Genomic DNA, 15053 nt, shown 5'->3' on the forward strand with positions numbered 1-15053 from the left:
GTATGTCCGTAAGGTCGTTTTACTTGCTTCATTTCTTTTTATTGTTTCATTTCTTCTTATAGACACAGTTTATATTTATATTTTCAAAGCGTTTTTGGATATGAGGTCAGGAAATCAGCTGAGCGGGGGCAGCGGTTCAACAGTAAACCAGCACAGCAAACACGCAAATTAACACAAATGACAAAAGACAACAGAAACAGCTATCACTCGAGATATGTCTGTCAAATTAAGCCCTGAAGGATGTAATCATTTCTTCAAATATAACATTCGGTAATCTGCCCCCTCCAAAACACACAGGAGTCTCAATATAACTGTCCCAGAGGGCCACAGAGGCCAAGCAGGACCACCCACTTTCTTTTCAATTATCATCTTGCAGCAACCTGTCTCCTCTCCAGCATTCAGCAAGAGACACTGACTGCTCTCCAGAGGGAATTACAATTAAACCACTGGTTGTTCCTCGAATAAACTTCCAGACTGTAGCTGACAATCTCAACTCTGTAGAGCATGTGACCCCAAGGACAAACAGGATTACGCCCCAAATCCCTTGTTGCTTTACTCTCTCCTCTTAAGTTGCTGTGGTCTGGAGGTCTCAGGGTGGAGACGGGGAAGGAGAATGTGTGGACGGAGATGAATTCCATTTGAATTCTGCTTTTTAGAGAAATTATTATGTGGCTTTTTTTTATCCCAATGATCTTTTGTATGTTGAGGGCGGATAAAGGTTACACAGAAGAAGAAAAAAACACATTGGTGTGGTTTGAATGAAGTTTAAAAGAAAAATGGCCACAAAAGGCCATGAGATAAATTTATGGTATATGACCACAAGGACATGAAATTGCGTGTAATATATAACCCAAGTATAAAACTATAAAAATGTGTTAAAAAGTTAACATTTAAATATCAATTTTAGGGGACGTGAACATGTTGGGAAGCCATTAAGCTTGAGGTCAACATGAAAAGGTCTTTTTTACATTGCAGACTAATATGTGTCATTTCAAGTCACAGAAATGTCTGATGATGTCGTTACACTGGTTACAAAGGCATGACATTGAGCTCAATGCTATTTCATAGAGCAAATCTATAATTAAAAAATATATTTTTATTTTCTTATAATTTTTAGTTTGGGGATGATACACTGAGCGTTTGCAAAATTCTAAACATCCCCTACTTGCAGAGTAGTCTATTATTTACTTGCAGCTTGCATCTTCTGTGTATTATCTGTCCATTAAAAGCTCATCAGTGCTAATAACCATCACACTGAGAATTTCTCTCAGGGATACCAATTAGGGAACAATCCACATGGGACAAACAGCCCTGTCTCAGATGGGAGTCACACTGGCCGGTGGGCCTGGAGTGTTTATTTGCCCTGCTGCAGCCAGCTGGTCATACGAAGGCACAGAAAGGGTACATTGACTCCACCCTGCAGGGGGTAGTGGCACAGCAAAAGGGAAATGGGACTCTTTTTCAACTACCCACTCCACAGTGCAGCACACCCAATCAAAGAGCCCCCAGATGCTTTTGTGGGGGTGGTGAGTGGACAGGCGAAGGAGGGAGGGACAGTGAGGGGGTGAGTTTTGGGCTGCCAACCCCTCCTCCCACCGCTGTCCTGTCTGTGCAGCCAGCCACACTTCACATCTAATTAGCGGTCAGATCCACTGGCCCCTAATCAGCAGGACATGTTAAAACTGCCCTAATCAGGCCTAATCCTGGCTTTGTGTCACACACACACACCCCTGTTCTGGCTACTTACTCTGTCTGCAGTATTGATTGATGCATCATTTGGGGATTTGGTGGTCAATACACTGCAATCTGCAATGAGCTATGGGTTTGAGCTTCGTATGATGTCATCTAATGACACTTTAAAAAAAGGCCTAACCAGTAAAAGTAAAGCTGGCATGCGTGGTGTCAATCACCGTAGCGACGCTTTCTTTATATACAAGTAACAGATAAAAACAACTACGTTAAACTGTGCTGTTATGTTAGTTAACGACTTTACTTTACAGCACAAGGAAGAAAAGTCATTTTTCGATTAATAACTGTAATGTAAGGTTGCCGAGGTCTGGATGTGTCTTTTGTCTCTGAGCTTTATAGGATGTCTACTTTATTCTGAAGCTCTTTGAGTTAATACAGATTATTATTATGTATTCTCTGCTCCAGTGACATAATTAAAAACTTCATTTTCAAAGGTTAAACTCCTTTAATAATCCCTCTGAATAAAAATGATTTATTAACTTTGTGTGGACTGAAGTTCCAACAAACACAGAGTTTACACTGTGCTGAATAAAGACAAATCTGCACAAATAAAAAAAATGAGTGAGCAGAACAATCGATTTCACTTAACTACATTATTATTAATCAGCTTTCATGCCTCGTGCTAAAACATCTTCTACTCCCTACTCATCTGATTAAACTGAAGACAAATGTATCATCTTTTTTTCTTTTTTTTTTTTGCACAAATTGCTTAAAAACATGTTTCCAAATGCTACCACTTATTATTCAAATTATTGAGCTGGTAATTTTGTTGCAAAGAATGCAGTAATTTATCACTTATTGCAGTCTTTTAGTCATTAACTGGACCATCGTGTTAATTAGACTCTAATGCAAAGACACTCAAAGATAGGTATGAATAATCATGTTTTGAAGTGAAGATATTTTTCTTTCTTATGCAGATTATTCGGTGATAAATTATGAGTACCGAGTAGCGGTTCCTAAAGGAGACAGGAGGTAAAGAAAAAAACATTTTAAAAACTGTATCCTAGCGTTTCCTGTGTATTTGGTCTTTACTTTTGATTTTTTTCACGCTATCACACTGACATCAGTGTCGTTCATCTGCATCTAAATGGAGTCGGCCCTATTTGCTTGATTCAGTCAATTCAGAGACTACTTAAGAAACTTTAGGAGGAAAAATGAGGTCGTCAACAGTAACAGTATGGATCCAAGTGCTGAGCTGTGGAGAATGGATTAGGTAATTACCATACTTTCCAGTGATATAAGGCCATAAATTAAAATCTCCAACAACTTCTCAAGTGACAACTCATCTAATCAGGGGGACAATCAAAGAGAGGCCATGCTGTTTACTGATTGCTCTAATCAAAAATGGCTTCTTCAAACACAGCTAATTGGTCAGTTTACTCATGGAACGGGAAGGCAAATGCAGAGGGGCTACTGTCGTGATTTGAAGGACCCAAATATCTCTTATTTGCATTGAGTGCCACCAGAATACACTTGACTCCCACAAGTTATCAGCAAACCAGACAATTATTCATCAGGCACAAATTGGCACATCAAAGTCAAATCAGAGAATTACCGTCAGGAAGACCCCAAAGCAAGAGCCGAGAGAGGGAAGGTGGCCTTTGATTGACCGCGTTGCCCTTCGTCCAATCTGTCAGCCTAAACTGTCGAGCTCACTCGTTGACAGAAGGCGTCTCGTTGCTCTAAAATCACATGACAGTTAAAGTTGAAAAGAAGCGCAGGAGAAAACAGGAAATCAAGGTATAGTCGTATAACATTAAAGTATTTGCTTCTTTTGTCAGCATGTATGTCAGAGTCAGAATTAAAACTGTTATTGCCCTTAGGGACAGAATTAAAAAAAATAATTGATTATCTATCTTTCCATTTCTTAAAAATGTATCCAACTTATCCCGATAATCAGAGGAGCAACGAGGTGCCAGTCCATCAGAAATTTCCTTACAGCCAATTTAAAATTATTAACCTAATGTGTCTTTGGACATTTGGGAGGAGCCAGAAGAAACCCACAGAGCTACAGGAAAGTCACACAGAAAGGAACAAGCCAGGAGGGAGGTCCAAACTGGAAAACTTGAAAGCTAAAAGCAGCATGATGCCTGCACCACATTTATCATTATGGATTTTATGTGAGAACACACTGAACTTGACTTTTACTTACACTGCTGAATTTCTAATTATATCATGTGCATGAATTCTGTCTTTGGATTTAACTTAATTATCCAGAAGATGCACTGAGTATAGAATCATTAATAGGCTCCCAATTCTGCTTACAGGTGCATGTTGAAGCCCCACTCGTCCTCTCGTGGTTCCTGAGAGTTTCTCCTGAATTTGTTTAGCGGTTTTTATTTGTTAGCTAAATACTTAAGTTTGGGTTTCTGTTCCAAGTTCCAAGGATTTGTTATTATGGTCATATTGGTGAATCTTTAAGTCTCGTTTTACACTTTATGGTGATCATAAACAAATACCATAAATTTATTTGAGCATCTGTGTTTTGGTTCCCATTTATTTAGTCTGTAGTTCCCTGTTTCCTGCCCTCCTTGTTTTGTGTTGTCCTTTTGTGTTTCCCTTCATTCATGTTCAGGGTTTGCCTGTCATGCTTTATGTCTCCTTGTTTCAGTTATTTGCTCATTTCCTGTTTTACTTTGATAGTTGGTTTTCTCTTGTGTCTGGCTTCCTGACTGTTAAGTACATGTACATGTGTCTTATTCCCCACCTGTGTCTTGTCAGCCGTTTGTGTTTGTACAGTCGTGTGTTCCTCTTTGTTGCATTGCCTGGATTAGTTCCCTTATGTGTTGCTTTGATTCATTTCTTTACCTTTTTTGAAGGTCTGCAGATTTCAGTTTCATCCTTTTACTGAAAGCTCACTTGTTGTTCAGTCTCCAGGATCATGCAGCATCCTTTGAGTCATGATGGGGTTAACAAACAGGGCACAGAAGCTAATCACTCATATCACTCGCTCATAGCAATTTTCCAACCAGGCATTTTACCAAGCAGGCTCAGATCTTTAGGCTCCCTTTACTCTAGACTTAGACAGGACTTCACTAATCTATAATACTTTACTTGTTGCTGAACTCACAATAGACATTTTAGAAAACCTTGCACTACTTTTCCTGTTTTTCCTGCTGGCCATGCTAAGCAGGTGGGTCTCGTGTAAAGCTTGGCTCAATTTTGACAAATGGACCCTGAACTTTTCACTAATAGCCAGCTCACTGTTGTCCGGGTTAGTGGATGGTTGGTGGTTCAACCCCTGGCAAGACACTGAACCCTGAGATGCTCCTGATGCATTCATCACAGTGTGAATGTGTCTGAATGTTAGGTAGAAAGCATAGACGTAGAAAAGCATTATACAAAAACCAGTCTATTTACCATTTGTCAGTCTGTGGTCAGTAATGCATTCTGGGAGTTTGTCTTTGCACTTGCCTATGATTGAGAGGCCAATTTGCCCCTCTCCATCGTTCTGAGCCAAACCATATGTGGATGGGAGAGCCAAGATACACTAAATTACCAAAAATATTCTCTCACCAATCCAAAACATTAGATTCAGGTCTTCCAATCACTTCCATGTCCACAGGTGTATATAATCAAGCACTTGGGCAAGCAACCTGTGTCTACAAACATTTGTGAAAGATGGAGCTCAGTGAAGTTCAGTGTAGTACTGTGACCGGTGTAACCAGTCCAGTTGTGAAATTTCCAAATATGGAAGCGAGGAAACCTTGTGGAAAGCCTTTCCCAGACAGATGAAGCTGTTATAGCAGCAAAAGGTGGGTCAATGTCATATTAAATGTATTGATTTAACACGAGATGTCACTCTAGTTCATATGGATGTAACAGCAGATGAACTAATACTTAGTATACTTTTGTTAGTGAAGTCTCATCATGAAGCTCCAAGCTGAGCATTTTGCAGATCTTAGTGTTTTGAAATTGCTCCTGAAGAGGAAGAGCTGGAAACAAGGATACCCCACGCTCAGCTGGTAATGACCTGTGATTGACAAGTCCTTAACATATGACCACGTTCTCTAAGGCCCTGCTTTCTGACTCTAATAAAGACAATCATTTAGAAAATTAACTTTATTATTTTAGGCAATATGATATGAAACTAGCAGCTGAACAAATAAAGTAATTAGGAAAGTGTGTACTGCGGTAACAGAGCAGGAGCTGAGGGCTGTTTTCCCATAAACTTCTATAAAATCAGTCTTTTTGCAGCCAGAGGCATCAGCTGCTGACCATGACAGTGAAAGCAGGTTTAATGCACTAGTACCAGATACTAGAAGATGTACAAATAGTAGAATTTACTCACTAAAACCGGTGCACAGCCTCTTTGGAAAAGTACAATTAACAGCATAGCAGGAAATATTATTTGTTATATAAATGCCAAAAAAAGGCAAAAGGGTGAAAGTATACTGTAGAAAGTAAAACTTCTCTGTATCAAACTGTATATTTTAGTCATAAAGGTGGCCGTGGGAGTCCACAGGGATTGACTCAATTTTGGATTCAGCCTCAAGTGGCCACTTGAGGAAGTGAGGTTTTTGGCACTTTCTCACTGCATTCATATTTCAGCCCTGGAGGCTGCTGCTTGGGTTCACCGCTGCTCTCATTAAGGCTTACACTGAGTTGCAGATTATTCTCATAACAAAGAATCTAAACAGTTTAGACCCTGAGTTATTTTCATAAGTAATTTCCATGCAAAAAGTGCATATTCAGGCTACCCTCGTGTAAAACACTGACTTATCTAAATAGAAGTGTTAAGCACCTGCTGCTGCTCTCTCAACCTTCTCACAGAAATAAGAAATCTGGCACTTTGACTGTGCTTTTTTTATTATGGGTTTTTTTTCCTGTCTTGCCTGCAATGATTGCCGTTTCCCTCTTTGTTTTGGAACATTTGATGCCAATGTAGCCAAAAAGTGGGCAGGGGTGTATAGGTTTGAAGAAACAATGTTGTGACTAATGAGTCGCACAAATTAAAGATTTATCAACGGCCTCAGTAAACGTTAAAAGTGGGAAACAAGGACTGTGGAAAGCTGTTGTAAAGTGTTGTTGTAAAGCTTTGGGATGTACACTGCCATAACTACCAGGTCAAGGTTTTCTTGTTCTCACTGTGTAGTCTTCCTTTTACCATGGAATTATAAAATAGTTACATTTTTTATCATGTTTGGAATTTTTTTCATTGTCACTGTATTAACTTATTTAACTTATTCATCCACTTATTACATACTTCTAAAAAGCATATTGTATTTCAGGTCCATCACCAACATTTTTAATAACTGCTTGATGATTTAGCGTGTACAGTAGTATTTATATAACAGGGGGAAAGGTGCAGAATGCACAGGAAAACATGCCCAAAAACACATTAAAATAATACACTGTAGGCATTAATTGAAAGTACACTTCTTCCTTATTTCTATGCCAGATCTGTTGGCACATTATATTAAACTAGACTATCAACTGACTGCATATGGTGGCTCTGGTCATCATGTTCCTTACATTACTGCTTTAGCTTTGTCATAACAGTTTGTGTTTCAAATTGTAGGTTAGAAAAAATACATCCACAGGTAGTAAAAAAAAATCCAATATTCAAATTGGCCTAAAATAAAATATATTTTGCATATTGTCTGTACTGGCTCTACATAATAAGGCCACGGCACTCTTTTTGCATTTGCATTTGTAATGAGATTTGTCTGTGTGGAAATAAATCAGAGTGCAATTTCATTTTGCATCATTTCAGCTGCAGCTATATCACTGCGCACCACAAGTGGTTTCATCCGGAGCCTCAAAGGACGACATCAAAAGGAGGCCAAAAACTGTCTTGGAAGACTGATTAGTTTTGTATTATTGTAAAATAATAGTTTTAGGTTTCCTGAACATAATTACATTACAATAACTGGCTATATATATATTGCATATTCAGTAGCGCAAATTATGTGTCAAACATCTTTAGGCATGCAATTCATATAAAGATTTTAAAATGGAAATTTCAAATGATCTTTTTGATTAGATTTCAAAAAGACTGATGTCACTGTACCAGTTATCTACAGCGGGAAACATCGACTTTGAAGAGTAATGTTCCTGACTTATTTTCATATTGATTTACTCTTCTGCTCCTCCGTGACCAATTTGCCACAAATGAGTAATAACGTAATTAATATTTAATACAGTTATTATTAACTTGAACTTGAACTTAACCCTTTAAATCAGTTCCCATTAAAATTATTTGTCAAATTATCGGTAAGTTTCATATAAATGACCAGGAACTGCTCATGAAGAGTTTTTTTTTATGAAAAACAATCTGTTTGGAACAAAGGCAACGGAAATGAAATGCTCACTTCCTACTAAGATTTCGATTTCTCAGTACTGAGATGGGATCAGTGATAATTGCATTAGTATTATATTCTGGTATTTAATGGGTTAATGTCTTGAATAAATAATTCACATGATTCAGATTTACCCCTCTGTTTGAAGCAAAGTCAGTAATAGATCGCCAATATTGTTCCCACTAAGTAATTGTGCCTGCTAACTACCCTGCAGAACCTCCACCCATCCACTTATTCAGTAGATGAATGGATGGGTAGGTGTGTGATGGATGGGTGGATTTTCTTTTTCCTATAGTGCAGGTCAAGCAAGGTAGGCCTGAGGACATGCCTCAAGTTCTGGTTCTAAGGTCTCCACTTGGCATGGAAAACCTCCAACGGAAGGATCCCAGGGGGCATAATTCAACTGTGAAGGAGCACAGGCTCTACACAGAGTATATGTCCAAGTTTCTCATATGATCGCTAAGGCTGGGCTCAGCCAGCCCATGAAGGAAACTTATTTTAGCTGCATATTGATGATCTCATTCTTTTGGTCACTACCTGTAGCTCATTAAAATAGATCAGAGTTGGAACTTTGCCTTCTGGGTCAGTGTCTTCCTCACTACAATGGTGCAGAACAATGCCTGCATCGCTGCAGACACTTGTAGCCCAGTGGAGTTGAGCTTCCACGCTTATTCATTTTCCTTTTCTGCCTAATCTATTTTTTTTATGATTCACTATAGTTTGTTTGCTCCGTTTTGCCAAACATATTCTGTATTTGTCATGTCTCGTTTATAATATCCTGACAAAACCTTGAACCTGGTATTCAATACTTACTGAACAATCCACTTTGTATTGTTTCTGTCCTGTCTTTGTCTATCGTACAGTTAGTATTGTATAGTTATCATTATAGTATTGTATAGTTAGTAATTAGTACCCTTGTATCCCTTAATTTTACCGAAATTTAGCACGTTATTTATTTGTAATTTCTAGTTTTACATCTCTTGGAGATATATCTTTTATATACTTATAAATGCACTTGGGGGCTTGGGGTGAAACACAATTTCGGTACACTGTATACTGTGTATATTGCTGTATTGACAATAAAGCTCTTGAATCTTGAATCTATTGGCTCAATTGTATGTCTATCAAGTTTATTTCACCTTATTGTCTTAAACCAGCGGTCCCCAACCTTTTTTGCGCCACGGACCGGTTTATGCCCGACAATATTTTCACGGACCGGCCTTTAAGGTGTCGCGGATTAATACAACAAAATAAAACTAGTACAGAAAAAAAGAAAATTTATTCATAAAACAGGTGAAGACCCAGGAAAACCGAGTAAACGATAAAAACGATAACAAAATAACACTGAAAACCGATAAAAACCCTGAAAACTATACATTTCACACCTGAGCCTCAACTCTCGCGGCCCGGTACCAAACGACTCACGGACCGGTACCGGTCCGAGGCCCGGGGGTTGGGGACCGCTGTCTTAAACCATACATGCTTGCATGTGATTGGTTAAGAGAAGTAGATCCCGCCTCCTCATGCTGACTGAGCTACAGTGCATCGGGTGAAATGCTAGAACAAGCAATCCCTGATTAGTGAGGAAAAATACTTTCTGCAGTGGAAAAAATAACAGCCTGTAATCGGGATTTGATTCAGGAGGAGCAGAACGGAATCGCCAAGAAGACCGGAGGTTGTTTCTACGGGAATTGTAGTACTTCCGTTTCGACCGTCTTGGTGAGTGTTAGTTAGCATTGCTAGCATGGTACCCGCTTTCCAAGTTTATCGGTGTGTGGGTGTGTCGGCTACGCACTGATGACGTTTTCACAACAGTGTTTGGAGGATTCTGATATTGTAAGAATATGTTTTATGTACAAGTTAATCATGTGATAGTCTTGTCTGAGCCAGCTTTATTCCAGCTTTATTCCACTTTTATTCCTTTTTATTCACCTGCGAAGGTTACTGCTGCTGCGGCAATGTGTAAAATGTGAAAAGTATCCCGTAGCTGGATAAAGAGTATTACACAAATCATTACAATTGTTCCAGAGGTTGATTTAAAAAGATGAAAATATGGTTTTGTACATGAAAAAATTATTTTAACGATAAATGCTGACTAAAACCTATTGTGAGGTGAGTTCAGACTTTGTAAACAACGATTAAAACTTAATCTATTCTTTCATTTCGGAAAAGAAAAGTCCTCTGTTATGTGTTTTTCAGTGCAGACCAGACGTTATCAGTTCAATAGTGTATTTGCATTTTGCATAAGGATTGAAATAATGCGATGTTCATATGTTAAACATACTTGAATACATAAGTGTTTGTGTGAGCTGAATTCCAAAGCTTTATGCATTACGGGTTTTTATTGTCATGCAGGCTGGGTTTTGGTTTCCTTCCATCCCATTGGTGGTTACTCATGGACTTTTGATGTTGGAACTGTCCTCTGCGAGGAGATGGTGAGCAATCCCAGACCCTAGAATTCGTCTGCCACAAGGATCGTCCTTCGCTCCTTTGAAGATTGACGGTTTGGTAGGACCCCCCCAGACCAAATAACAGCGCTGACAGTAGAAAAAGAACTTAAGGTGCACCCACTAAGACTTCTTTTCTAATTTTTTCCTCTTGTCTTCTTCTCCAAGAAGAAGTGAGCTTGAGTTGACACTTGATACAGACTATATATGTGTGATTGTTTAGGTTGTAAGTCGTTTTGCTGGCTATAGTTGTGTCTATGTTGCAGTGTGATCATCTGTGTGATAATAGTGTTCTCCTCAACTCACCTGTCTTCTGCAAATCATTCTCCCTTTAACGTTACCTGACAAACCTAGAACTGGCCCACCGCAGGGTACTTAGAAGCTCTGATTGCACATTGCATCAATCTACCCGCCTCTCTCACGTTCTGCTTTACTCATGGGCCAGATCCAGAGATACTTTGCTCAAGATACTTCTTTGCTTGAAGAAGCCGAGATATGAGATTTGATTTGAATCCCATATCCCGATATAAGACATGTATCTTCCCGACAACGATATAAATCACAAAAATGTTACATTTTCTGTAATTTCTATAATTCTGTGAATCTCGGGCAACTTGACTTGTGTGGACTGTTTTCAGCTGGGCGTCGTGTTTCAGGAATCGAGTGTTTTGACCGATGCATGAAACACATTTTTAGACAGAAGTTGCAACAGCTGCCATTTTCTTTGTGAGTATTTATTAGACGGCGTGCTGCTGGGAAAAGCCTGTTTTAACGTTTAAGTCTAAGGTTTATTTTGAGAACCTGACGGCTACTTTTGCTTGTCATCCGTAAACTCTCTCCATACTCTTGTGTAGGTGGTAGAAGAGGTTTGAGTCTGAGGTGGGGACTGGTCTCCTGCATAATTTTCATAGTACAGTTTTCTGGTCCGTGTCAGACTTTTCATAACCAAACCATGTCTATGCGACAGAGGTAGCCCCCTCGTTTAGAAATAAGGTCCTCTGTTTGTTTTGACTGGTCCTTCTGTTTGTCATCATTTCAGTTTATTTTGAAAAATCTCAACAGGATCTTCAGCTTTATTGTGAAAGGTTTATCTGGAAAATAAATAAGCGAACAGAGGAGCCACACGCTGGGTTTATCGTCGTCGTTGCTAATGACGACGTGTAAAAACAGTCGCTTATCCGTCCGTAGTGGGATTATTTTAAATAAAGAGAGAACTTTAATTAATAAAGCCACTACAGTGACCATCAAAACGATGAATAAATATTGCCGTAAACAGTTTATTTTGCAACACCACAAAACAAACGATAGCGTAAAATGAAACTATAGATGTTTTCATATTGTCATCTGATATATATCGTTATATCAGCCCTACCTGAGACCTGAAAATTCATCCCGGTAGCTTTACACTCAGCTGAAAATGGTCCCGGTGAACTCTGAAAGTCATCTTCTAATGAAGCCAAAAGAATCATGTCATCTGCAAAAAAAGATCCAAGGTTCCCAAACTGAACTCTCTCCACTGTCCCTCTTGTCCATTATTATCATGAACACAGTAAGAGACAAATAACCTACCCTCCAGTGCCTCTTTTTGAAAATGGGAAACCCACTCCAGTCTGCCACTTCACAGTCCTCCACCAGAGCCTCCAGCACCTCAGAGTGAAGCTCATCCATTCCCAGCGTCTTGCTGCCGAGGAGCTTCCTGACAGCACCTCTGAGCTACAGGTTGTTTTCATTCAGCAGCTTCTCCAGAGTGACGTTTTTACTGCGATGGTGCCAAAGTAATTGACGTTAAAAGAAATGTAGATCAATTACATTTTATTTACTCTGCAACTGCAACTGTACTGTCTTCATACCAAGTTATAAATCCTATCGTATTAGAGACAAGACTTCCTATGAGCGAGTACTGGGTAATAGCAGGGAGGAAGAGCCTCATCTTCACAGGAGACCTCTGACAGTACGAGGATTAGAGAGGATCGAGTATATCTGAGTCAATCAGGTGGCGTTAGGGGAAAGAAAAGTCAGAAAAGACACGCACGGAGAGATGATGAACAGCAAAAGCAGCGATATAGCAATAAAAGGAGGGGAAAGTGTTCAGTGCATAATGGGAAGTCCTCATCTGCCTGGGCCCATGACAGGGAAGCGACAGTTCAATGTCATCTACTCAGAACGAGTCAGAGCATCAACATGTTGTCACTGAATGCTTTTCAGTGCTCACTTTACTGAATTAAGGGAAAAAGCGTTTTTTATACATGTGTCAGTATCGACTACGTGCATGACTTTTTCATCTTTACATCGAGGTGCCCTGGGCAGAATTGTTAAATTGCATAGATTTCCAAGCTATCTGGCCTTACTCTGACCTTGTTCCGTGCTAATTCCACGGTGATGAAGAAAACTCTAACACCATACTGCCAAAGACAGAAAATCCGCATTGCTCTGATTAACATAAGGTATATGATTGCTGTGACTAACGAGAGGATTCGCTTTCTGATTGAAGGATGAATATTCTATTTATATGGCACCTTATTAGAGGTTATCTGATGTGAGGGTATTTAAAATAGATCTTTAGGAATACTATAATGCCGCACATTATCAACCAACCAGTTGAAATCTTCCGTTGCACTGGACAGAAGAGCTACAGGGCATTGTATCAGAAATATCCAAAGCAGTAAAATTGGGGGAAATTATATAAACCTCACATTTTATGAAACATTAGCAGCATCACAGGCTGTATTACATCTCTGCGGTGGCATGTCGCTTCTGAATCTTTAAACTTTGTTTCTTACATCCTTTCTAAAACAAGTCTGAATAGTCTTCTTGATCAGAGCGTCTGGACCACTTTTGGACTGAATGATAAACTAACAGACAAAAACACATTGGCCCATAGAAACTTATTTTTTGAAGGGCATTTTTCCCCATGCAATACTGAGCAAACGCCTATCAAAGCGGGGCGACTAATGAATAGGTCTACGGCTTGGCCTTCCTTGGCAGAGTATGGAGTGTTTGAAAAGAGAACTAACTGAATGGCATGCGTTCACGTCAGTGTTTGCATACAAAGAGCTACACTTGTTTTCCTGTGGCTGACTGATGTGTGACAGACCCGGAAAATAAATAAATAAAAGCTTGATTCTGCATTTAGATGTTGGCACAAAAGACGTTTGAGAGTGAGTCCCTCAGCATGGGATCTAAACATCAGCTGAACAGATCTGTGAACCTGCTGCCATCCCGGTTTCATGAAAAAGGGACAAAACGTGTATGCATATCTACATTTCTGCTCAAATAGTTTTGTCAATAATGAATAATTATTGTCTTTAAATAATATTTATGGTTATTTACACTGTTTAGTTTTTATTCATCATTTCTGTGAATTTCCATATTATGTGAGTTTCTGTATTTCATACTTATTAAATCTACTTACAATAACATAACTGCTATTCTGTATTGTAGATTCCCATTGATACATTTTTTGTGATATTTGCTTTTGTTTCTGTAACCGAGTTCGCTGCTGGGTCAAGGCTGCTTAGTCTGCTCTTTGACTGCTTTCTGCTGTTGTTCAACTCAGCTACACTCAGCCTTTGTGCTTTTGTGTCTGCATGTTTGAAGTAAACATCATTTAGATATCTGGCTGAAACACTGAAGCATTATCTTTGATTTTGGACCGTCTACATTTGTAGCTGTTTATTATCGTTTTAACACATAAAGCTTGCGGAACAACTCGAGTTCGGCTCATATGTTTAGACTTGTGCATATCTTTCTGTCCGTTTGCTCCCCTTCTCGATAAAGTTGGGATAATTATTGCAAATACCTGGCTCCCCTCCCACCTGTCGCACAGATGATGTGATTAGTAATAAATCCCTTCCAGCTGAATGATGACATACTCCTGAAACATATCCATGTAATCGTAGCAAAAGATCTATTAGGATTCTGGTATGATAGTAAAATATTGTCACTTACCAGAGAAAATAAGCTACCCTCAGAGTGGGACACGTGTGTATTGTGTAACAAATATTGATAGCACTCATGTTTTGATGCTGAGGGAACCAAATTCATAGGGCTAATTGTCAAAATACCTCTTCCCACTCAAGCACTGCAAGACTTGAGGGTACTTGTTTGCCTCTTCTGCTCTGATGATACAATAACTCCAAACAAGTTTGCAGCCTCAGGAGTGATGCCTCTCACGCAGTACGTGTGTGTTCCTGGGCTCATGCTTCTTTTTCTCGCTGCGAGAGCAGAAAGCGCGTATAAAGCTCTTAGCAATGTTACCGCGATCTAATAGTGCATTTTCACCTTTATGCCTCACTCGCAGCTTGTTACATTTGTTGCTTTATGTTGAAATGTGTCACATGAAAGGGCAGGTGGTATGTTATGATTGAGCCACACACGTATTCTACAGAGTTTGCGCCTCGTAACAAAAGGCGACTCCTCCGTTGTGCTGTAGGTGACCTTGTGTACCCCAAAGCAACTACTGGTAAAGCAAAGCAGAGCTGCAGTTCACCTGTTTATGTCACAGGTAAATAATGCCTTTGAAACCCCAGCAGTAAATAAATGATGGCAGCCAGTC

General features: G+C 39.4%; 1 long non-coding RNA gene across 1 annotated transcript in view; it reads left to right on the forward strand.

The window, feature by feature from the left end:
- The first annotated feature begins 8228 nt into the window (after positions 1 to 8228).
- The window catches only part of LOC146495686 (uncharacterized), a 107672-nt gene continuing 100847 nt past the window's right edge, over positions 8229 to 15053 (forward strand). The window contains exons 1-2 of the long non-coding RNA XR_014871330.1: positions 8229 to 9770; positions 10407 to 10612. This is a non-coding gene — a long non-coding RNA (uncharacterized LOC146495686). The remainder of the gene's footprint in view (positions 9771 to 10406; positions 10613 to 15053) is intronic.

This window comes from Neolamprologus multifasciatus, chromosome 19 (assembly GCF_963576455.1).
Source record: "Neolamprologus multifasciatus chromosome 19, fNeoMul1.2, whole genome shotgun sequence".
In the NCBI taxonomy this organism is placed as follows: domain Eukaryota; kingdom Metazoa; phylum Chordata; class Actinopteri; order Cichliformes; family Cichlidae; genus Neolamprologus; species Neolamprologus multifasciatus.